We start from the raw sequence: 27253 nt of genomic DNA, 5'->3' as shown, positions 1-27253 counted from the left end.
CTATTTTCCCTACATCCCGTCCCAGTGGTTATTGTACTAAAAAAAAAATATATTATATTTCATTTGCGTTGTAATGGTATGCGTTTTAATCGTATTCGTTGTAATAATACTTTTCTTTATATTATATTATATTGCGTTGTAAAAGTACTTGTGGTAATTACATGCGTTGTAATAGTATTAGCGTGGTAAAAAATGCGTTGTAAAAGTATGCGTGGTAAAAGTATGCGTGGTAACATCATATATCCGCTAAAAGTGGCCCCTCCCCAAAATAGGAACATTTTAAAAATGATTAAAACAAACAAAGTCCTGCTCCAGGGGATGGGGTCCCCGGGGCCATAAGTGGCCTGAGGAGGGGGGCAACGGAGCCACCCCTCCAAAACAATGAAATTTAAAAAAAAGGCCATGCCCCGGGGAATTGGGTCCCCAGAGCCGATTAAGGCCACAGGAGGGGAGCCACGTGGCCCCCTTCCAAATTATTATTATTTTTTTTAATTAGGGGGCAGGCCCTGGGGTATGGGGTCCCCAGGGCCGATAAATTAGATAAAGAAGAGGGGCACACAGCCCCCTTCCTAAAGAAATAACAACCCCTCCTTTCAGCACTCTGCAAACGCGCCCTTTGGCGTGTTTGCAGATGGGGAATGAATTCCCTTGAATACTGGGGGTCCCGGGGGGCCAACTAGCCCACCAGGAAACTCCAGTATGCGCCAGGGTGTTGCGTTGCAGAGAGGAGCTCTGAGGCAACGCCCCTTTTTACACCTCTCTGCAATGCAGCCCTGTGGCACTTAATGGAGGTAGCTGGTGGGCTACTTGCACCCCAGGGACCCCCAGGATTCAAAAGGACTTAATCCCCCAACTTAAAACGCACCACAGGGCGCGTTTGCACAGTGGTGAAGGGAGGGGGCGAGGCCTGAGGTGACATGTGTGCAAAATGCCCTGTGGCACGTTTTAATTTGGGGAATTATTTCGTCTTCAATCCTGAAGTACCCTGGGGGCCAACTAGCCCACCAGGTACCGCCAATAAGCGCCACAGAGCTGCATTTCAGATTGTTGTAAAAAGGGGCATGGCCTCTGAACACCTCTCTGCAATGCAGCTCCCTGGTGCATACTGGAGGTACCTGGTGAGCTAGTAGGCCCCCAGGGACCTTCAGGATTGAAAAGGAATTAATTCCCCAACTTGAAACACACCACAGGGTGTGTTTGCACAGATGTAACCTCAGGACCCGCCCCCTCCCTTAACCACTGTGCAAACGCACACCGTGGTGCATTTTAGGTTAGGGGATTAACTCCCCTTGAATACTGAAGGTCACTGGGGGCCAACCAGCCAACCAGGTACCTCCATTATGCGCCACGGAGCTGCGTTGCAGAGTGTTGTAAAAAGGGGCGTGGCCTCTGAACACCTCTCTGCAACGCAGCTTTCTGGCGCATACTGGAGGTACCTGGTGGGCTAGTTAGCCCCCAGGGACCCTCAGGATTGAGGAGGAATTAATTCTCCAACTTAAAACGCGCCGCAGGGCGTGTTTGCAGACATGTCACCTCAGGCCACGCCCCCTTCCTTCACCATTGTGCAAATGCGCCCCATGGCGAGTTGTAAGTTAGGGAATTCATTCTCTTTTAATACTGAGGGTAATTTTGAGGACCCCTGGGGGCCAACTAGCCCACCAGGTGCTTCCAGTAACCGCCACTGAGCTGCGTTGCAGAGAGGTGGTGCAGGCCGTGCCCCTTTTTACACCTCTGTGCAAAGCAGCTCTGTGGTGCTTACTGGAGGTACCTAGTGGGCTAGTTTGACCCAAGCGACCCTTAGAATTCAAGGGGACTTAATTTTCTCAACTTAGAACTGTCACAGAGCGCATGTACACAGTGGTGAAGGGAGGGGACGGAGCCTGAGGTGACGTGTGCAAACACGCCCTGTGGCGCGTTTTAAGTTGAGGAAATAACTCCCCTCCAATTTTGAGGGCCCCTGGGGGCCAACTAGCCCACTGGTGCTTCCAGTAACTGCCACTGCGCTGCGTTGCAGAGAGGTGGTCCAGGCTGAGCCCCTTTTTACACCTCTGTGCAATGCAGCTCTGTGGCGCTTACTAGAAGTACCTAGTGGGCTAGTTGGACCCCAGGGACCCTCAGGATTCAAGGGTACTTAATTCCCCAACTTGAAACGTGCCACAGGGCGTGTTTGCACACATGTCACCTCATGCCCCCTCTCCCTTCACCAGTGTGCAAATGCGCCCAGTGGCGCCTTTTAAGAGGTAGTTTTAATCCCCCTGCCCTATTATATACTAGAAGCTTACAGAGGAGGTCATGCTAATCACAGGTGTAGCCCAACACATAGGCGTCGATTCGGATTCGGGAAAAACCGCTTCGAATAGCCATACGGAGCGTTTTTCCCGTACGAATCGTACCCTGCAACGTCCCCCGAAGTACGATTCGTACCAGGAGCTGGACAACGTACGAATCGTACAGAGACCGTACGAATCAAATCCCCGTATGAATCTCCCTCAGAACCCGCTGTACGCGACATCCGTACGGTTTGCAGCTGGTTTTTCCGACCCAGCAAGTATGATTCGTGTTGGGTATGCACCGTATGACGCTTTTTCTATGGGAGCCAAAAACATCCGGAGAAGCAGAGTTCGCCTCGAAACAGGTACGGAACGGCCCCCCGGGTACGGTGCGTACACCCTATGATCACAGGGGTACGGTGCGAACCCCTGCGAGCATGGGGTGTATGCACAGTACCTCGCGATCATGGGGCGTACGCACCATACCCCATGTTCGCTGGGTGTATGGTGCATACACCCTGCAATCACGGGGTACGGTGCGTACACCCCATGATCGCAGGGGTACGGTGCATACGGTGTGTATGTGATTGTGTGCTTTTCCGTACATATCGCCCTTACCTGACGTGGACCGTACGAATCGCGTTCTCATACCCCAGTACAGATCATACTCGTCGGGTCGTACGGCATGTTTACGATTCGTACAGAGAGGGTTCCGGATACGAATCGTACGGAGGTTTTTTTTCCAGGATCGGAATCGACCCCATAGTGTTCCCTATGTAGATGTTTTAACTGTATTCAACTGTATTCTAAGTGTCTTTTAGCATTGCACTGGCTCTAGGACTGGTTAGTCAGAGTCAGTTACCACCAGTCCCCATTTGAAAAAGTTGAGAGTACAGGATGATTTTGCAACAAGGCCTCTTTCTGCTCCTCTGTTTGTTCTTTCTGCACGTCTTCCTTCTTCCTGCACTTTTCTTTATCTTTGAGGACTTCTGTTGCTTCTTTCTTCACATGTCCTACCTCTGTAGGCATAGCTACAAACTAGCATTTTAAAAATGTTTGAAATTCACTGAAAAAAGCATAGGTTTCAGGCACGTTATAGTTACAAATTAGAATTTAAAAAACCATAGGTTTCAGGCACGTTATAGTTAGGAATTAGCATTTAAAAAACCTTAGAAATTCTCTGAAAAAACCATAGGTTTCAGGGGCGTTACAGTTAGATGGACATTTCACTTGTACAAAACCATAGAAATTCCCCCGTTATAGTTAGTTCAGCTAACTATAATTCATGCGCCCGCAATGCACTTCTGATGACGTCACATATTACATCGCTCATGACATGGTCAGTGACATCACTCATGACATCACTCATGACATCTCAAATGACATCACTGATGACATCATTGATGACATCATCCTTGTGATAGAGTGGCAGACCCCTCTCACCCTAATATAACCTTTGGTACACACACTCAAAAATAGTAACTTACATTTTCAAAACAATGGACATACCAATTCAACTTACAACACACCTATTCAGTATTTCCCAAGATCTACATACACATCCACTCAATCACCAATAGTCCTATACAGTCACTCATACATGTACTCACTCATTATATGTGCTCATACACCTACACATCCTGTTATACAATGACACTCATCCATAGAGTTACTCACACACATAGTCACACATGCAAACAAAGTATCAAACATCCATTAAGTTGCATATACAGTTATACACATATCACCACACTTACTGCTAGAGAAACTTACACATACTTATTCTCTTAAGCAATCACTAATAAAAACACATACTAATTTATACAGGAACTTTTCCAATCTCTCACTCTCACAAATGCTCACTTATATACACCAATACTCACATATACTAATTTAAAACATATGTAGTTACTCATAAAGACACTATTTAGACAGTCATCCATTCACTAACACACCCATGCACACACTCATCCACCGATACAGTCCTGCACACATGCTGTCTTCAACACATATAGTGAGTCACTCATTCATGCATCTATGCACTACGTAATACCCCTCACCGAACAATACAGACACTCATACTGATACTCAAAAAAACAACTAATAACCCATATAGACACTCATGTAGCTACTCACCAACCCATGCAGCCACGTATACACAAAGTGATAGACTGATACAGATATTTACATATTTAAACATTACTCACTAACCCATGTATTCACTAAGATACACCTAATCAGTCAGTTATACAATCAATTTTACAAACAAAATCATCCATTTAGACACTTATATACCAATATTCTTCCATCGACCTTGAGATATACATATATAAAACATATTTAATGTTCAGAAAAACACACATTCACTGGATGATGTCATCATTTGAGATGTCATCAGTGATTTCATGAGTGATGTCACTGACCATGTCATGAGTGATGTAATATGTGACGTCATCAGTAGTGCATTGTGGGCGTGAGAGCTATAGTTAGCTGAACTAACTATAACAAGAACTTTCTATGGTTTTGTACGAGTAAAATATCCTACTAACTATAACGCCCCTGAAACCTAAGGTTTTTTCAGTGAATTTGCAAGGTTTTTTAAATGCTAATTCCTAACTATATAAGGCCCGAAACCTATGGTTTTTTTCAGTGAATTTGCAAGGTTTATTAAATGCTAATTCCTAACTATATCAGGCGTGAAATCTATGGTTTTTTTCAACAAATTTCAAAGGTTTTCTAAATGCTAATTCTTTTATCGGATAACAGTTAAATATGTTAATATCCTTGTGGGACCACCTGAGCAGCCCTAGGGGGTGAGGGTGTTTCTACCCTGCCCCCTTTTTGCATTCTACACGTTTGTTTTTCTGCTTCTTTTGTGCCTCGGTCTACCGAGCACAAGATGGCTGCCCAAACTTCCTGGTTTGGAGTGTTCCCAGCCAATCAATGCAGCCCATGCTCGTAAAGGTCTGCGCGCACTCCTGATTGGCTGGCAGTTGTCTGTCAACATTCCAAACTGTCCAAACCAAGAAGTGTTGGCCACCATCTTGTTTCTCAGGAGAACTGAGGCACAAGAGAGCCCAAAACAAGAGTTGAAAATGCGGGGTACGCGTTTCCGAAACTCTTTTTTTCTGGTCCTTGGGGTTTTTCTGGGACCCCCTGAGAAGGGCTAGATGTCCTATGGAAAATTGCATGGGGAAAAACATGTTTTGGAACCTCCTTTTTTACTGTTCTCCCCTGTGGTACGCTCAGGGTACGCGTACGGGTAAACGCACATGTACGCGTACGGGTAAACGCACATGTATGCGTACATGTAAACACGCCCTGATCGTACTCCGGGAAATAAAAAAGAATAAATAGCTTTTTTGCCCTTCGGGGTCCTCCTAGGCCCCCCTGAGAAAACCTAGGGGGTCAGGGGGTCTCTACCCTGCCCCCTTTAAAAGTTTTCCCCTTTTGTTTTTCACCTCTTGTTTCTCGGTTCTACCAAGACACAAGATGGCGGACTCTACGGACCGTTTGGAATGTGCACAGACACCCGAGAGTCAATCAGTTTTCCGCTCGCGCACTTCCGTGGCGCGCCGGGTGCGCTTACCGGTACGCGTACCCAAAGCGCTCGGAGCGAGCATATAGATATATATGTGTTTTTGAAGTTAATTTTCATAAAAACCACTGGAGCTATTTTCCCCAAATATGGAAAAGGCACTACTGCGTACCAGTCCCTACCATTTTGCCAAGTTTGGTGTAATTCGGTTCAGCGGTTCGGGCTGTAGCCGTGTCTAATCGTCCTATGGAAAATAACATGGGGAAAACATGTTTTGGGACCCCCCTTTTTTCTCAGCCCCCACTTAACGAATCCCCCTGAAACTTTCAGGGAAGGAGCGGGGCGTAACGGGCCATCTTCCTTGAGAAAATTGCGTACATTCATTAACCGGCGCCAAAGTTATTCCCAATAGAATGTTGTGGATTTCCTATGGAAACTAGGTACTAACTATATATACCTACTGGCTATCGCCAGTAGGTAATATATATATATATATATGTATATATATATGAAACATGACTTCCTCCAAAGAAAAAGACCGTGACCCAAGGGAGACAATCAGGAGCACTTTATTAAGCAGCTGGCTCAGGCGGATGCATTTCGGCGACATTGGCCTTCCTCAGCGCCCCTCTCCAACTGCTCCTAGCGCTGCGTGGTAAATACAGTCCTTCCACTCTGTTGTTTTGTCCTCTATGCTCCGCCCCCTCAATATAGTCCATATCCAAATGCAGCCCCGTGTGGTGGAACTGCATGTCCCATAATGCCCCAATGTTCAGCATAGCGGGACTGGATACAAATCAAATGGGGTGACATTACCAGCGAGAGTGTCCGTGGGAGGCACAGCTGAAAGAATCCGATGGGAGGTAAGCCAGATGCCACAACTCCATGCCCCCTCGAGTCTCCCTTCTTTACCGCTGCTACCCTTCTGCTTAGAATCCTTAGCGGGGGTGAACACAGGAACCTGGTTACCCGAATAGAGGATGCAATATCCCCTGCCGCTGTCTTCTCCAAGCTTCGTGGTGGGTTCTGGAGCTTATTGCCAACGCAATACAAACAGATGCTCAGTCGAGCTTGCCAGATAGTCCAGACCAACTTGATGCAGCGGGGGTACACGTGAATGCGCACTGGCGTACGCGCATGAATGTCTGAAACATGACTTCCTCCAAAGAAAAAGACCGTGACCCAAGGGAGACAATCAGGAGCACTTTATTAAGCAGCTGGCTCAGGCGGATGCATTTCGGCGACATTGGCCTTCCTCAGCGCCCCTCTCCAACTGCTCCTAGCGCTGCGTGGTAAATACAGTCCTTCCACTCTGTTGTTTTGTCCTCTATGCTCCGCCCCCTCAATATAGTCCATATCCAAATGCAGCCCCGTGTGGTGGAACTGCATGTCCCATAATGCCCCAATGTTCAGCATAGCGGGACTGGATACAAATCAAATGGGGTGACATTATATATATATATCACTGTCACTCTTCCAACAAGAAAGAATTGAGCCGCACATGTCGTGGTGAAATTTTAAAGGTTTATTTCAAACGCTCCTTTTTCTTTTCTTTTTCTTATGCATTTCAGCCCACCTTGGGCCTTCGTCAGAGGAGGAGGAGCACGGCTGATATATCGCACGGCTTAGATTGCATTGACAGCGCCCGCTTCGCTCATTTTAAGTGTTCATAATTAACCCTCCAGTGGGTGTAACATACAATTTGAATGATGAGCATCCTGGTACCTGTAGTCCAACACAGTCTTCCGTACTTCCCTTCGATAAGCGATGTAACATTTTCATGCCATATTCCTTTTATCCTTATTTTCCATGACTCCCTTGCAAACCGCTTCCATTTGCTCGAGTCCGAACCTGGGGCCAGTCCCAGGCGGCAGCCACTGCTCTTCATGCCTCTCGACGGGAAAGTTTTGACGTCCATTTTGAGCAGGTAAGGCGCTCGTTGCCGGTGGTGCGTCGCTCCACGGTCGGACCAGACCGTTAAATATCACTGTCACTCTTCCAAAAAGAAAAAATTGAGCCGCACACGTTGTGTTGAAATTTTAAAGGTTTATTTCAAACGCTCCATTTTCTTTTCCTTTCCTAATGCATTTCAGCCCACCTTGGGCCTTCGTCTGAGGAGGAGGAGCACGGCTGATACATCGCACAGCTGTGATTGCACTGACAGTGCCCGCTTCGCTCATTTTAAGTGTTCATAATTAACCCTCCAGCGGGTGTAACATACAATTTGAATGATGAGCATTCTGGTACCTGTAGTCCAACACAGTCTTCAGTACTTCCCTTCGATAAGCGATGTAACATTTTCATGCCATATTCCTTTTATCCTTATTTTCCACGACTCCCTTGCAAACCGCTTCCATTTTCTCGAGTCCGAACCTGGGGCCAGTCCCAGGTGGCAGCCACTGCTCTTCATGCCTCTCCGCGGGAAAGTTTTGACGGTCCATTTTGAGCAGGTAAGGCGCTCGTTGTCGGTGGTGCGTCGCTCCACGGTCGGACCAGACCGTTAAATATCACTGTCATTCTTCCAAAAAGAAAGGATTGAGCCGCACACGTCGTGGTGAAATTTTAAAGGTTTATTTCAAACGCTCCTTTTTCTTTTCCTTTCCTAATGCATTTCAGCCCTCCTTGGGCCTTCATCAGAGGAGGAGGAGCATGGCTTCTACATCGCACGGCTGTGATTGCACTGACAGCGCCCGCTTCGCTCATTTTAAGTGTTCATAATTAACCCTCCAGTGGGTGTAACATACAATTTGAATGATGAGCATTCTGGTACCTGTAGTCCAACACAGTCTTCAGTACATATATACATATATATATGTATATATATACATATAGCAGCAATCTTCAAAACCTCCACCGCAGCGGCGAAATGAAGAGACGAACCCCATGGCTCGGCAAGGTAAGATTTATTGATGACCTTTCAACAGCGACGCGTTTTGAGCATCAAGTGCTCTTGTTCACACACCAAGCACCGCATTAACTTTCTTTTTTATATGCTTTTTTTTAACATCAGTGTTCCACCTCTTTTGTGAGACACATGGTGATCAGCCATAAACATAGACAAAGTACTATCATCCACATTGGTTTTGAACAGCAAAGCCATCGAAAATGTAACAATGTTTCTTTTCGCGAAACTAATTGCCTTCATACTAAGCCAGAAAGATATATTCACCCTCTGGCAGTACATAAACAACAAAAGGTGTTAGATGTAATATTTTGTACTGCCTGAATGCAGATTTTATGGTAACATATTGAGACGATGCTGATTTGCGATATTGACAGCAGTAATCATAAAAAAGTATATTTTACAAATTTACAATTTATAAATAAATTAATTACAGGGACATATCTATTTTGAACCACGTAAATGCACAAGTAAAGGCAGTATTATTTAAAGCCACCCTTACGTTCAAAATATCCCGACCCAATGAATTGGATAAAAACATTTGATAGCTGTTGTTATACATAATATCGCAACAACCAATTGTTCTTACTGAAATCCAAATATGTATTTCATTCTTCAAATCAACACCTTCTGAAAATAATGACTGAATCCAACGGTCATACATTGATTGTACTGGGACTATGAAACTGATATAACATGTGTATGTAAAAATAAGTGCCATAAAAACGTGATACCCTTCAATCAATTATCTACAGCGGTCAAACGAATAATCCTTTCGAATATCTTAAATTCTCAGACCTATGTGCACTTACATTCATCACAAAAAATATGTACATGGTGTATATACAGTTATTTACATGTGTTTAAAATACAAACAAAGAAGAAAATTTATAAATATGTGCATATGGTCTGATAAATGTCGGGATGGTATTTGACAAAAAAACGATTTCATCATGTATTGCATTTCATGAGCCTGGTCGTACCACGATGTTGTGTGTTTTATCAAGCTAAACTTATACAAGCACATCATTTGGAACTAAACCATTGAGAATTTTAAAGTTAGTACCGAAAGAGGGGCATAAACGGGAGCTATGTGTGTATATATAGGTGTATGCAAAAGATGGACCTTTATAAGAAATTATGCAAATCTTCCATGGTGTTAAGCCCATTAGGGTATTTGCTATCTAACTCCACTATGAATTGTGTTTCCCTTCTTCTCAATAAATTTTCCCGATCACCTCCTCTTCTTAGGGGGGCCACTGCATCGATTACAAAATAGGTGAGGCACGCCAGATCGTTATTATGTGTAGATTTAAAGTGGTGAGCTACCGGATAGGCACTGTCATTGTTAACAATTGCCCTAAGATGCTGCAGTATCCTGACGTGCACCTGCAGCTTTGTACTACCCACATACCGCAGGCCACAGGTGCATGACAGGACATAAACAGCATACTCGGTGCAACAATTATAATTGCCTCTTATAGCAGTGCAAACATTCGAGAAAGGGGTATTGAAGTGTGTGGTGTTAGTGCCGAATTTGCATGCTCGACAAGTCGAACATTTGAAAAATCCTCTTTAGATTTTAGCCAGGTACTGCCACTACCCAGCTCTGGACTAGCCCGCACTATTCTGTTGTGCATACTACTCACTCTCCTGTATGTGATAATAGGGGTATCAGGTAACCTATCACACAGGACACCATCGGTCATTACAATAGGCCAGTGCTTATTGATAATAGATTTTATTTTCCTTTTCTGCTTGCTAAAAGAGAATATCAAGCGAGGAGCTTTACTGCCTTCTGTCACTTCAGGGAGATTAGGTCTTAATAAAGATTCCCTTGTTCTTTCCTGGCTTTTGGAAAGGGCCCTTTTTAAAATGGCATCACTATACCCTCTAGCTTTTAAAAGTGCCACCATCTCATTTGCTCCCAACTCGTATTTTTCAAGAGTGCTACATATTCTTTTAAGACGCACAAGCTCCCCATAAGGGATGCTTTCGATCACGTGTTTGGGATGTCCACTGCTGGCATGTAAAATACTATTATCAGCAGTGGATTTGCGAAACAGAGATGTGATGATGGTATTCTTTTCAATTTCAATGTTAACATCCAAAAATTCTGACGATTTAGTGTTTATGTTGGAAGTAAAAAACAGGTTATACTGATTTTTATTCAGTGAACTAACAAATTCACGAGCACTGGATTCGTCTCCTGCCCACACACAAAACACGTCATCTACAAAACGCATCCAATACTTCACATGATTAAAACCTGGCGTGACGATGAGATCCAGCTCCTCCCACCTGCCCACGTGTAAACACGCGTAGCTGGGGGAAAAGCAGGATCCCATCGCCACACCCCTGACTTGCGTCCAGATGTCCTTACCGAACATAAAAACTTTATTTTTTAGGCACCAGCTCACCAATTCACAAAGCATTTTATTGTGGCTATAGTATTCACAGGATCTGCGACCCAAATAATATTTAATGGCTTTAATTCCATCGGAGTGGTCGATACAAGTGTATAACGACTCTAAATCTAGAGTCAAAATACACCAGTCATCCTGCCACTGAATTTGATTCAATTTATTTAGGAAGTCACCAGTATCTTTTAGATAACTAGGCAAACCTTTTACTAGGTCCTGTAAGTAGAAATCGATATAGCGGGAAATGTTCTCACTGATGCTGTTAATAGCTGATATAATTGGTATGCCGGGAGTTGGTGTTTTCATCTTATGTACTTTGGGTATCAAGTACAGATTAGGTATGACTGGATTTTCAGAATTAAGAAAATCAAACTCTGTGGATGATATCAAGTTTAACCTTTTGTAAGATGTTAACAATTTTTTCAAAACCTCCCTTGCTCTTTTATAATCCAAACCATTGGATCTTACATAGCAGTTGGTGTCACTTAGCTGCCTCATGGCTTCAGTAACATAAGCCTTTTTCTGCCAGAGAACTATATTTCTGCCCTTGTCGGATTTGTTTATAACCACTTCTTGGTTCTTGCTGAGTTTCTCCATTAGGTTTATATATTGCATTTCATTAAAAGTATGGACAAAATCATCCATTTAGACACTTATATACCCATATTCTTCCATCAACCTTGAGATATACATATATAAAACATATTTAATGTTCAGAAAAACACACATTCACTGGATGATGTCATCATTTGAGATGTCATCAGTAATTTCATGAGTGATGTCACTGACCATGTCATGAGTGATGTAATATGTGACGTCATCAGTAGTGCTTTGCTGGCGTGAGAGTTATAGTTAGCTGAACTAACTATAACAAGGGACTTTCTATGGTTTTGTATGAGTAAAATGTCCAACTCACTATAACGCCCCTGAAACCTATGTTTTTTTCAGTGAATATCTATCTATCTATCTATCTATCTATCTATCTATCTATCTATCTATCTATCTATCTATCTATCTATCTATCTATCTATCAATCTATCTATCTATCTATCTATCTATCTATCTATCTATCTATATATATATATATATATATATATATATATATATATATATATAAATATATATATATATGTATATTACAACAATGTGGCTGAATTACCGGAGCAGCTCAGTAGCGGGTCAAGGCGCTAGGCTCAGCCAGTAGCCAAAAAGCATACATTTGTCCACACAGAAACACCGCCCACTCTGAAACTTTAAGTTTTTGTATTTATGTAACAGAGCCTAGTCTGCATACCAAGACTAGGCTCTGTTAAATAAATCCAAAAACTTAAAGTTTCAGAGTGCAGCGTTTCTTTGTAAAAAAAAAAAATATATATATATATATATATATGTATATATATAGATATATAGATATCTATATATGTGTGTTAAAACATTTCAAATACACCGTAGTACACTATAGCAATCTAAACAATATGTCTGACTTTTCATTATTATTTCTTTATTGTTTAGAACACACTTAGGGCCTGATTACGACCACAGTGGTCCATTGGACCACCATTGATGCTGTGACGGTTCGTGGATGGCCAGACTGGAGTCTGGCCATCCATGAACTTTGGAGGTTGGACTGCCACTTGACTGCTGCAACCTCTGGGGATCCATGATCCTGCGGTGGTTATTCAGCTGCCAGATGCTGCAATATGTTGGTGCTACCAAGGCATCACCGATGAGCATATTACAAGTTGCCTCACCGCCATCCTTTTCATGGCAGTGAGACAGCCATGGAAAGAGTGGCAGTGAGGCAACAAAGAGGGCCTTAACAGTGCCCCCTTGTGCCTCTGGGCCTGGCAGTGCATGCAGGGGGACACATGTAGTGCCCCCTGTGTATTTGCACACCCAGTTCCTGCACGGGAAGGAATGCAAGACATGGTGCATTTATTCCTGTGCAGAAATGTGCTGCGGCCGTCCCATGGCGATGCCTTTCTAAGGCTCTCCTTTGAGCATTAGAAAGGCACCACCATGGGACCGCCTCAACACCGTCCGCCAAACCTGTATTCCAGTGGAAATCTGGATGGCGGTCTCACTACTGGTTTGGTAGACCTCTCACGGAGTGCTGGCGTGGGCGCTCCACAGGAGGACTTCCATATTTATAATCAGGCCCTGAGTCTGTATTCTGGGTTTTAAAGGAACAGTTTTGTTTTACTTATTTTGCATATTTAATTTGTTTTTTAAATAAGTACCACAGTATTTTCTAGGTAGAACTGCGGCACTCTGTAAAGTTTTTTTTAATATATAAATTAATAAAACTACTTTTCATTACCTTCACAGAATCCTTCCTAACCACTTATAAACCACCTCTAGGTTAGAGTTGAAACCCACAATGTAGATTAAGGGTGGGCTAAACAGCTTGGTTGCTTTAAAATGTTCTAAGTGCTTAGATTACCCAATCAAATACTGCCTTGTCATCGGCATGTACTGCGGTATAGCACAAAATTACCACCATATACCACAACTGATTATATCACTAAGTTTCTGTGCCTTATAAATTGTTAACTACTGAGTCAATTTTAATCTAGTAACAAAAAGGATCCTTTCTACACTGTCATCTATATTCCTGCCAATTTTTAACACAATCTGTCATGCCGTTTTGCCACTGCGTTTGATACAAACATTTGTCGAAAATGCATTGGTGGGAAAATATGTTTTGGGACCCCCCTTTTATTTGCACCTCCTTAATGAATCACCACAAAACTTTGCATCTTCAACCATTGTAGGAAAGGTGTGCTAAGTTTCATGTATATTTATCAAACGGTGGCAAAGTTATTAAGAAGAAAAAATCTGATGAATTCAATCTCTGGAAATCCTAACTATAAATAAAAAGTGTCTACTGCCACTCTGTTATGAATACTTTACCGAAACAAAGATTAGCTCAGTATTAAGTGTTTTACAAATAATATATTGTCCTGACCACTCCCTTATGCATTTGTTGAAGGTGATTGTGAGGAATCCAACTTCCTGTTTGACCCCTCCAAAAAACATTTTGATTGGACCTTGACTCCTACTGAACTCAGGTACGGGATTAAGCCTATCTTGGATCGCAATATGCTCAATTGTAAACTATTTCACCATTATTTACAAATAATACCAGGCACTGAAATAGAAATACAATTTTTCTTTAACTTCATGCAAAATTCAGCAACAGCTCTAAATCAGTTCTACCATATTATACATTCTATTTGTACACTTAGAGACAAGGTAGTTTGGCAGAAGATTCTTCTTAGAGGAATAAAAAGGTATTTTACATAAACAGTCTGTGAATTTATATGCAAAACATCACCATATTAATATATTTAAAGTAATAGTGTATTACTTCCCGTAAAGGTGAGCATCAATAATAAGGGAGTTGACATAAATTGCCATTCAGCCCACTACAGAAGTTTGTGTGGTTCAAAGGTTGTGCTTCAGAAACAAATCCCCAAATTTGTGGCTATTTTTACATACCACATAACAATGCCCCTGAAGTGACTATTGCTCATGGGGGCCCTTGATCATTTTTCCTGTCTCTGGCTGTCATGTCATGCATGGTGATTCAATGCATCAGAAGTATGATTCGGAAGGTCTATCTTAAATGGAGCAGGACTAAGGGATGTTTTAAGGCATGGGCAAAGTGGGCCCTGGACCAGGGAACCAGCCTTTCAGGGGGGACCCCTGATAGAGCCAGCTCTGTTCTGTAGAGAGTCTTGCCCTGATGACCATGAATAATTCCTATAGTTTTCATTAGTTTATTTTTAACGTGGATGATGTATTGGAGTCTATAAGAGACTCTGGGTCTGATTCTGCTGTCAGTTGTAAAGCCTCCGACCGCTGGTTGTAGTCTTTTCGACCAACATGGTAGGGTTTAAAGTCCAACCGCCATATTCTGATGAAGGCGGTCGAGTTTAAACTGGTGGGGGAATCCTAAGCGGGATCTGATGGGCTCAAGGCAGAAAGCGCTCATAATCCCTTAAGCAGGGCATTTCCGCTGTCGTGATTATGATGTTGGTCTCTGACAGCCAATCCATGTCTGCCTTTCTGACATGGATTTGCTGTTGAAAACTGACTTTGGGGTTCGTAGCTGGGCCTCCTTCCCCCTCTGGCCCACCGCATTTGGGCCTGGGGGGCACCAAAACATCCCTGCACTGTGTGGAAGGCACTGTGAGGTGCATGCCACATGGTGCAGGGATGTTTAAATACTTGCATTTTTCAATGGGAACTTGTACTGAGAGCAGTTTTAGCCGCATCCTAATGGGATTGTCAGAACCGCTGACCTATGGTCGGGTGGTTTCTTTCCCGAAATGGTGTCAGTCAGAGGCAACTCTGACCAACATCAGAATTAGGCCCATTGTCATTGTTCAGAGAAATGTTTGTGTTTTTCACACCATGCAACATCCATAAACAAAGTTTCCTCTAGATCGAAAGCAGTACTTACATAAAAAAATGGGGGGGGGAACAATGATTATTTGCAATACTATTTGTGAGGTGCTGCTATTGTAATAATATTGGCAACACACACCACTATCCTTAAATATTAGATGTAATAAATTAAGTAATAGGTCTAGTGTGGCTGTACACTGTCAGTGGCCTGGCCAAAAAGGGTATGAAAGGGCTAAAATTGGATCATAAATGTATAGCTGTTCCGAACAGGGCCCCCCAAATTACTTTTGGCCCAGGGCCTCCGAAATCCTTAAGATGTCCCTGGCAGGACTTCTATCAACTCCCCTGAGGCAGGAGAACCAATGGTTCAAAGGCTTCGGATGCCGAAGCCAGCTGAGACTGCTGTCAAAAACACATTAGTCCCCCCACCTCTAAATGCATTGGGGAACTGAAGTTTTGGTGGTCTATGTGGGTGGGGGCTCAAGTTCCATAAAGCTTTAAATGAGGTTGAGACTTGATACATGCACATATTGTATATATGGAAAAACACATACCTGGACCTTTACTCTTTTAGAATGCTCCACCCACCTCACATTAATCTACAGGCCTTTCCAATCCAAAGGGTTCACTTTTGTCTTGAGGCCAAATCACATATTATGAAAGTGATACTACCATGTTACTGCAAAATAAAATGCAAACTGCATGTTATATTTCAACATGTATTGAGCTCTATTTCTGTCTGCTGTGTGACTTTGCAGTTCTCTGTCTCACTTCTTAATGTTTCAGAAATAATATCGTACTCATCAGTTACTGTTTAATTAGCCAATCATCAGCAAAGGGTAAATAGCTTGAAAAACTATTGGCATGATGTGTTAGGTATTTCCATCTTAAGTACATCCTTGTATGTTTTTCATCACTATATGGATTTTGTGACACTGAATATCTTATTAAATACGCTGCTGTTGTATGTTTACTGTGTAGGAACACAGCTGTTGACAATCCATTACACATATTTTCTTCAAGAGCAGGCCTACCTTTTATCTCCAGTAACCCAATCACCCAGAGCTTAAGGTATGAGCCAAGGGATAATACAGCTGACTAAGCATATGACAAGAGTTGAGCTGCTGCCTGAGATCATATACATGCATATAGAATGGAGGGTCCACACAACAATAGATTCACTAAAGGCCACATTGAGGACTGTGAATGCACACAGAATGCACTAGTGTTTTAATGATATTCGCATAGGATTTAGGCATTGGGATTCACTGAATGGTGCATGGTCTCTACCTAGGTTTATGCCTCTCAACACATCAGTAATAGATGATGGAATGTCTGCAACAAAAGCATGGACAGATGTGGCTTGACACAAAACAACACTCCTGCACATATCTCTAGCCTTGTTTAAACCGTGGTCTTGATGTTTGTATACACCTGTCCATTTATGAAAGCCCAAAAAAGGTATTCACCTCTAGGGACACCTCATGATTCAGATCCCTATTAGCACAGCAATGCAGTGGTCTTACTCACTCTAGTGCCAAAGTCACAAGGCAGAAAGATGCTGCGGTACAGCATAGGACTTTTTATGATGTATTTAAACGTGATGACCTCAATGATCCTGAATTTTGGTACTAAACCTGACCCTGGGTATCGGGGCCCAGGGAACAGAAGAGTCCACTGCACCCCCAATTACAGATGTGTTTTTATACCAAATAAGTTGAAGAGGGCTCTTTTCCTGATTGTATGCCACAATATCAAGTAAAGACATATTGTGGTACAAACTTATTATGACAAAATCATCAATAACCATAATATCTACTTTCTTAAACCTCTATAGAAATAACAAAAACATTGATTTCGAAAATATTGTCCTTGAAAAATTTGGAAAATCAACATTATCAAAATATGTATACTACTAGTAGCCTGTCCCGACCTTGTCCGGGAGCAATCAGGCTTCCCCGACCCCCGCCCGCCACGACATTGTCCAGCAGCCCGGGACCCCGCCCGGCCCGACATTGTCCAGCAGCCCGGGCCCCCGCCCGCCCCGTCCCCCGCCTGCCCCGACCCCCGCCTGCCCCAACATTGTCCGTGGGTCCCCCGGAGCCTTACCTCAGCTGCCGCTCCTCCCCCGCGCTCCTCAGTTCACAGCTCCGCCGCTCGTCACCACTCCTCCCGCCTGTCCGCCGGTCCTCACCGCCTGTCCGCCGCTCGGCACCGCTCCTCCCCGGCGCCATGTCTGCCGCTCCTGGATGCCGCTCCTCCCCGCGCTCCTGACGTCAGCACGCAGGTCGCGGCCGGCGCTACTTCGAAGGGACTACTTATTTTTTTAAGGTACATGTTTTTTAAATAACGCATATTTTTATAGTTTATATAGCCTATGTCCATCTGCACACCCTGACGATTACAATGATGTATCGGGTGTGTGGATTGGCGCTGTGGTTCCCGCGTTTACCCGCCTCAAAGGTTCAAAGTTCTTGCTTTATAATAGTAGTATAGATTAAAACATAATATTAATTTTCTTGAAAATCTGTAACAAAAAATATTGATGACAAGAATATTGTCTTTGAAACATTCAGAAAATTTGCATTATCAAAGGAAAGACTATCAAAATATGTATACTAATATAACAAAGCTCCACATTAAAAACCTACATGATAACAAATAATATTCATAATAACTTTTAAAAAATTATAATCTTGTACAATTGAAATAAAGCAGACATTTTTTAATAAAAACATCAGATTAAATTCCCAAGAACTAACTAAATAAAGCCATATTTAAAAATAAAAAAATAATACCAGCTTCGCTGTCATATGTAACATACAAAATACATGCTAATTCTTAATACCACTATACTGCAGAAAAATAGAAAACATCTCACATCTACCTAAATAAAACTACGTCTTCCCTGTTTCCATTGATGGATTTATTTTCCTAGAGGCTGCTGTTTACTGCTGGTTACGAGGCATTTTGAGGTCCCGACCGTTGATTCCGACATATTTTCGGAATCTGGACTGCTTTTTTCATATATATATATATGTATGTATATATATATATATATATATATATATATATATATATATCAAGAATTCCAAAGTTCCAAAAGGATTTAATGCGCACTCAGAAAGAGGGTAGAAAACACCAAATTTTAATCTTGGTTACCGCTACGCGTTTCGAGACCCAGCGGTCTCTTGATCACACAATACTTTTTGTATACCACATTGTGCATAAATAAAGTTAAAAAAAAAACATGTGTAATGTGTAAACATAAAAGAGGTATTGCAAGTTAACATACCATAGCTGAAAGCATATCTGCCATCTTGGAATGGAGTTTTGCATAACATGCATGATGTTACATACATTTATAAACGTATTATTACATTTATTTTTAACGCATTTTACAAACATTTTTACATGTTGCACATTTGCATTTGCATTCTGCATTACACTCCTATGATGTATGTATGTATACAGATGTGTTTCTCTCCTGGCTTCTATACGATGGAACAAAGCACAAGGGGGATTTTTTACTCCTTTTCTCTTTCCTTTCTCTCTTGGGAACTTATGTTACCATTGTGAGTTATTCAAGGAATATACCGTTCCCCTCTGGGCACTTCAGTTTTGAAATCCGTGTTTACACATAACTGCTTATATAGGCAAAATGGTCAGGGTGTCATGGCTGCAAGAGCAAGCTGTATTAAAGACAGAGTGGTGTAAGGCAGTCGAGGATGCTGCCACTATGGTTTTGTTAAAGAGTTTTTTGTGAAAGGTTGGCCAGTGAAAAAAGCATCTGGCAACTGAGATAAAAGGTTATTGGGTGGTGGGAGAGGAATTGATGGTAGAGAAAATTAAACATTTCTGTAAAGAGGTGAGAGATTAGTGTCACCCGAGGGTTTGCAGGAAAAGATTGTAAATTTGGTACACAAAGGTCACTTGGGAAGAAACAAAACTAAGGCCAGAGTGAGAGAATGTTATTGGTGGCCGCTTATGGACCACATTGTTGAAATTGTGGTCAAGGAGTGTGTACAGTGTGCTTACTGCGACAAAAGCAGAGTAACCAGAACTGTGCTCTTGTCACCTGTGGAGGCTCCTGAGAAACAGTGGAGTATGGTTGCTGTGGACATTGTGTGACCTTTTAATGCACTAGCTTAAGCGAAGGTTTGTTAAAATAATGGTGAACTTCACCTTTAAGTGGATTTCTGCTGAGTTCGTTAAGGAGGTCAACACTCAATCTGTGATTGAGTTCTGGAAGAATGAATTTGTGAAGGAGGGTGTGCCGGAGTGTATCGTCTCTGACAATGGTATGCAATTTGTCTCTACCCAGATGGTGTAGTTTCTAAAGGATATGGGAGTTAGACACTTCAGGACTGTGCTTTACTTTCCCCTAAGCCAATGGACCAGTGAGAATATGATCCGTGTGGTGAAAGCATGCAGTCAACAGGCAGTGCATGGTGGTGTTCCCCTAAGGGTGGTCTTGAGAGAAAAAGTGTGGGCACATAGGATAATACCAAATGTGATCACTGGATTTAACCGATTCAGTGTAATGAGAGGCAGAAGAACTGCCACTACGATGAATCCCAAATGGTTAAAGGGGGGAGTGGAAGGCAAAGTGTGCAATGATCATTTAAAAAAATAGACTTGCTGGGCATCAAGAGAAGTTCAAAGACAAAGAAAACTTTGATCGTAAACATGGTGTGAATAAGAGGGCATGGGCTGTGGGGGATGAGGAGTGGATCAAAAATCCACGGTTCCTTGCCAAAGGCGAGGGTGGATATTTGGGACCTTTCAAAATAGTTGTGCAACTGCATAAGGGGGGATGGTGGAGTATGTCCAGACGGGTAGGTGTGAGAGTATAAGATTTTGGGAAATATGTGGTGAGAAGTAAGAGTCAGGAAAAGAAGGCTTACACTCATGAGCAAAGGGTGCACAACAGCCCACTCGTGGGTGGTGGCAATCGACCACAAAGAGTGGTGAAGACCCTTGTATGGTTGAATGATTATTGCAGCAGATAAAAGTGAAAGTATGATTTGTTTTATGAGTATCTACCTGTGTATTCTGTTAAAACCATTTTGCTGGTTATTGCACCATATGCTCTTCTTCCTGGTGTATAAGTTGGAACCATTTTTACCCTCATTGATCGTTTTGTTATTTGTGTATATATTACCTTGTTAGTTTATAGTTTTGTTCTGTTTTCAGTTTTATGAAAAAAAGAATGTGTTATGTTTAAAGGACCTTGCTTTCCCAACTTGCCATATGGTTCTAATTGGAATGCTGGAGGGTGGTGTACTGACAGTTGGAAAGGAGGATCAAGTAAGACCTGTTCCGTGTTGTTCCTGTTTACTTCAAATGAAGCCACTTTTAAACAACATTGGCTGGAGTGACATTTCTAGTGGCTAAACATACCATATTGCCCGGTAGGGCAGCTTTTGGTACCAGAATCACAGGGCTGAACCAGGGAGTACTAGAGGGTTCAATCACCGCCAAACCAGGGAGTACTAGAGGGTTCAATCACCACCAACTCTAGTATCTTAGAAACCTCATCTTTGATGCTGGCCCTCACTTTGTCAGACAGTCTATAGAATGTATTCTTGACAGGTAGGCTGTCTCCTGTGTCCACTTCATGGGTGAACCGGTGGGTAATCCCAGGAGTGAGGGAAAACAGAGAGGAGAACTGTCCCAGTAACTGGTGACAGTCCTTTACTGTTCTAAAGTCAGGATAGAGGATAGGTTTACACCTCCCACTGACCCATCCTTCTCTTTGGAGCATAAGACATCAGGGAAAGGTTTACTTTTCTCTTCATCCCCTCCATTTTCCATCAGCAATGTGGTGACCTCAGATCTCTCAAAGTGTGGTATGAGGCAGCTGATACGGAGCAGCCTCTGGAGGTACCTGGGGTCTTGAGTTCCACCAAGTAGGTGACCTCCCCCTTCCAACAATCTAACAGGGCCCAGTATAATAGTTTTCAAGGGCCCAGGGCATCTGAGGAAATCTTCATCCAGGGCCAACAGAAGTGGGGGACTAGCCGGGCAAAGGTCTTGGCCTGGCTCTGAAGTCCTGGAAGGGGTATCTCATGTGCCAGCTCCAGTAGGAAGAAAAACCAAAGGAAATGATGGACGGAGCATTGACAATACAAGCACGCACCCCCAGTCCACTGATCTGGGTTTAATCCATCACCGTTCTTTAACCCACTCTGCCACCCCAGTTCAGACATGGCCATATGCAAATCAGTCTGACCCTGTGCCTCATGGGAACAGTCCAGCCCGAACTGCCAAGCCATCCCTTCCCTGGACCGGAAACAAGCTACCGAGGACCGGTTTCTGGCATTTCAGCCGTCTTCAGCCCGGCTTGCTTGAATCCAGTGGCACAGTGAGCAAGGGACTAAAGTCTGAGCATACCCTGCCAACTTATGGCGAACAAAGAAAAACCAAAGGAAATGATGGACGGAGCGTTGACAATACAAGCACTCACCCCCAGTCAACTGATCTGGGTTTAATCCATCACCGTTCTTTAGCCCACTCTGCCACCCCAGTTCAGACATGGCCATATGCAAATCAGTCTGACCCTGTGCCTCATGGGAACAGTCCAGCCCGAACTGCAAAGCCATGCCTTCCCTGGACCGGAAACAAGCTACCGAGGACCGGTTTCTGGCATTTCAGCCGTCTTCAGCCCGGCTTGCTTGAATCCAGTGGCACAGTGAGCAAGGGACTCAAGTCTGAGCATACCCTGCCAACTTATGGCGAACAAAGAAAAACCAAAGGAAATGATGGACGGAGCATAGACAATACAAGCACTCACCCCCAGTCAACTGATCTGGGTTTAATCCATCACTGTTCTTTAGCCCACTCTGCCACCCCAGTTCTGATATGGCCATATGCAAATCAGTCTGACCCTGTGCCTCATGGGAACAGTCCAGCCTGAACTGCAAAGTCATGCCTTCCCTGGACCGGAAACAAGCTAACGAGGACCGGTTTCTGGCATTTCAGCCGTCTTCAGCCCGGCTTGCTTGAATCCAGTGGCAAAGTGAGCAAGGGACTCACGTCAGAGCATACCCTGCCAACTTATGGCGAACAAAGAAAAACCAAAGGAAATGATGGACGGAGCGTTGACAATACAAGCACTCACCCCCAGTCAACTGATCTGGGTTTAATCCATCACTGTTCTTTAGCCCACTCTGCCACCCCAGTTCAGACATGGCCATATGCAAAACAGTCTGACCCTGTGCCTCATGGGAACAGTCCAGCCCGAACTGCCAAGCCATGCCTTCCCTGGACCGGAAACAAGCTACCGAGGACCAGTTTCCGGCATTTCAGCCGTCTTCAGCCCGGCTTGCTTGAATCTAGTGGCTTTTGTACCATTTTGTTCGCCATAAGTTGGCAGGGTATGCTCAGACGTGAGTCCCTTGCTCACTTTGCCACTGGATTCAAGCAAGCCGGGCTGAAGACGGCTGAAATGCCAGAAACCTAATTTAAAATATACAGCGGGGTGGGCACCCGCATCTAAGGCATCACAGAGGAATACCTATGCTGATGATTCCCTCTTAAAAGGGGTGCAGCTCAGCTGAAAATAATTAAAATGCATTATGCTTACTAAAGTGCCTTATACTAGCGGCAAATACTATTTTAGCAGCATATAACTAAGATAACATATGTTAAAAGCAGATATTATAATTGCAGAAGTTTAGCATTCTTAAACGATAACAAAGTGCATCATGCTTACTAAGGTGCATTATACTAGCAGCAAATACTATTGTAGCAGCATCTTAGTAAAGTGACATGTGTTAGCAGCGGTATGCGACGTTTACGACGCAACCATTACAACGCCGTTCCATTACGACGCGGTCATAACAACGAAAGTTGTTACAACGAATTGCGCTGGTGGGCGCTCAAGGATAGTAAATCATTTAATTTACTATCCCAACACCTTCCCTACTATCCACGGGGACTGGTGTTGGAATAGTAAATTAAACATTTTTAATTTGCGCCCCCCCCCAACGCAAGTCGTTGTAACGACTTGCGTTGTTACAACCGCGTTGTAATGGAACGCGTTGTAAAAGTGTGCGTCGTAATGACGTACATCCGTTAGCAGCAGGTATTATAATTGCAGATATTTTGTTATTGACCATTCATAAGCATTACTTAAGTGCAATATGCATCACCACCGAGGTTAATTTATAATTATTATATATACGACCACAGAGCTAGGCTAACTTCCGCTTGTCGCAGGTAATATAGCTTAAAAATTAGCTATTAACAAATCACAAACCAAAGTAACGTGCAATATGCAGTTAATTCCCCAATTTTGCCACAAATTCGAACACTAAATAAGCGTGATAATAAAATGCCTTTTGTTAACAGCAATTAGTGTGATACGACCTATGAGCTGAAATGGCTTATAATAGTAAAATATTTCATAATTTCAATAGTTAGCCACTAACAAATCTCACCAACAAAACAAAATGCAATTTATTCAATAATTATCAACTGAATCCTTAGATTAGATTGAACAACTAGTACACTAGGCTCATCTAACATTCTTCTTCAAACAACCCTTAGTCATCATATCATGAACAATAATGCATTATGTGGTCTAAAATAAGATCAATAAAAATTGAGTACCATAAAAAGTACTATATTATACCATAGCTAAAATAATCCCCATTTGAAGAAAAAAAGGATTTTCTTTTTTTTAATTTAAAAGCCTTATTGCCAAACCACTTGATGTCCTAATTTATTTTACCACGGAATTCATTTGCTTAGACCATCTACTTTTTGGAATTTCTTTCCTACAATAATGATGAACTTAACAAAGAGATGGATAAGTTTAATATCATCCCCACTTAAACAGGCAATAATTTCATTCCTACATGTTCTAACTCCCAGTTCATTGAAGATTGGTTTAAGGATAGACCTCCGAGCATCTGCAAGGGCTGGGCATAGAGTTACAATATGCATTAAGGTTTCCTCACTTAGCCCACAAAGCCTGCAGATACTCGATGACCATTTGTTCTCCCATTTTTGAGTTCCATCTTTTGTAGGATATCTTCCCAACCTTAAGTGCATAAATTTATTCTTGATCAAAGGTCCTAAATGATAAGACAGATAGGGTTGGGGCGATAACCTACCAAAAGAGTTAGCTAGTGACCAGAAATGATTTTTTTCCTTAAGTCCTCATTATCCGCTATAGTAGTTAGTAATGCGGCCGTTTGATTCATTTCTTTCTTAAAAACTATTTTACTCCTTATATCATCTTCTAATTTTGAACATTCAAAATGACATAGGCATTCGTTTAAATAAAGCTGGCAATTCCTCGAATATTCACCTTCTGAAATTTCGAGCAAGCAAAGCTTTGCTAAAGATCCGTCCTCTGATCGGACTAATGATAATAAGGACTTTAGAAATGCAGATTGACGCGCCAGTAATTGGTTCTTCAACCCAAATTCTAATCTTATATTGGAACAACTAATATATTTAGGAATCTTAAAAACGGCTTTATATGTCCTACTTACAATGTCGTCGAGCAGTTTTGCATCTTCACCCCTAAAGATGATGGAGCAATAGTCCAGTGATGGAAATAACTTTGCTCTCATCACCCTCATTAAATGTTCATAATTAGGGCATGATAATTTGTCTCTCAGTTTTCAAAAGGCAAAGGCCAGAGAGGAACCCCTGGTTTCAAGATTATTAAAATGCTGCCTAAATATCAATCCATCATCAAAAGTAATGCCTAGGTATTTATATGATTTAACGTTTTCAATTATCAGGCCATTGATATTTCATTCTTTTATTCTCGGTTTGCCTTTTCCCATAGTCATTATTTTTGTCTTTTTTATATTAATTGTTAATCCATTTTGTGTGACATAAGAGTTGAAGGAATCAGTTAACCTTTTTAATCCTATAACTGTTTGGCTCATTAAAATGGTGTTGTCTGAATATTGCAGATATTTAATCTCTTTACCACAAATCGAAGGTGAATGCGAATTAACATTTTTAAAATGGGCTGGGAGATCGGCCATAAAAAGATTAAAAAGGCAAGGAGCCATAACACAGTCTTGTTTCAATCCGACATTAGTAGCCAAACGACAAGTCGTATGTTTACCGTCGCCAAATTTTACCTCTCCCCAGGTGTCGGAATATAGTAATATAATCATTTTTAATAATGATTCCGATATTCCCCATTTCCTTAACTTCCACCAAAGTATGTTTCGTGGCACAGAATCAAAAGCGGCTTTTAAATCACTGAAACAGACATATAATCTTTGCTTCCTAGTTTTGGCTCTTTCACCTAATAATGTTAATAAAACCAAGTTAGTGTGAGTTGATTCACCCTTTCAAAAACTGGTTTGAAAGTTAGGAATTAACTCCTCTTTTGTGGCCCAAGCCTCTAAATCATCCAGCAGACAACTAGCAAACATTTTTGCATCTACATCTGTAAGTGTGATTAGGCGATAATTAGCTGGATTATCCTTGGGGACACATTTGTATATTGGTTGAATGATACTTCCATGCCATGATAACGGGATAAGGCCTGATTTAAGTACATCATTAAACGAGAGCATTAATAGCTCTGGCCAATTCCTTAATTTTGCTTTAAATATGGGATTCGGAATACCATTTGGACCTGGCGCTCCTTTGGATCTAATCCTATTTATCGCTTTTTTTACTTTATCGAGCGACCAAGGCTCAATATCCATACTACATTGAAGATGATGGGTACTATCCTGCTTCCCTCCATTTTTTGTTTTATACCTACTGGTAGGACCATTACTGTTACCATTGTCATACAGTGGGCCTTGTGAATCAATCGTTAAATTAAAAAAGTTCACACAACCTGCTTCATCTGTATTAGCACTGCTGCTTCTATTATTACCATTCTCAAGGATATTAATTATGCTCCAAAATAACCGCAGATCTTTGGATTTACAAGCATAATGTATCTTAGCCCATGTTGATTCATAATGGGCTTGCTTCGCTCTCCATATTTCCTTCTTATATCCCTGTTTTAATTCTCTAATTTTAAGAAATATGTTAAAAAACGGTAGCTTGTTTTTATTCCTGGAATGTGATCTTATTGCTTTATTAAGCCTTCTTTTTAGATATAATAGGTGAAAAGAATACCACCCTGGTTTCTTAGGGTTCAATGTTAAACCCCTAGACGGCTTGTCCCTAGCAAATTTAGCCAGCAATTCGTCACATAAAAGTGACCATAATTCAACCATGGATTTCCCTTCACCATAAGCAGACTGCACATCTTGTATTAAACAAGCAAGGACTCCCAAAATACTTTCCTCTGTTTTTTCATTCCATGTTAACCTTTTAAGGTTAAAAGCTGTAGGAGCTGTTTTCAAAATTCTAGTTTCAGGCAGGTAGTCATAAGCTAAATCAAGAGAACCACTTGAGGATTGTGATCACTTTCAATCCTCGGGACTATCTGATAGCTTTTTACTAAATTATACCATTTTTCAGACATTATTGTATAATCTATTACAGAAGGACTACCTACTTTGTTAAAAGTCGGGATATTATCCGAGTCATGCATAATCTTTAGATTGTATTTTTTAAACTCACAATCTGTCCATTGAGCTAAACATTTTAAATCAATTGTCTGCTTTTTAGAAGCAAAAAATGCTTATTAAAATCACCTGATATAATAAATACTGAGTCTAAGTGATCAAAGTATAGCGTTTTTACCATTCCCCATAACTGAGTG

This window comes from Lissotriton helveticus, chromosome 5_1, assembly GCF_964261635.1.
Source record: "Lissotriton helveticus chromosome 5_1, aLisHel1.1, whole genome shotgun sequence".
Taxonomy (NCBI): domain Eukaryota; kingdom Metazoa; phylum Chordata; class Amphibia; order Caudata; family Salamandridae; genus Lissotriton; species Lissotriton helveticus.
This window is presented reverse-complemented; position numbering follows the sequence as displayed.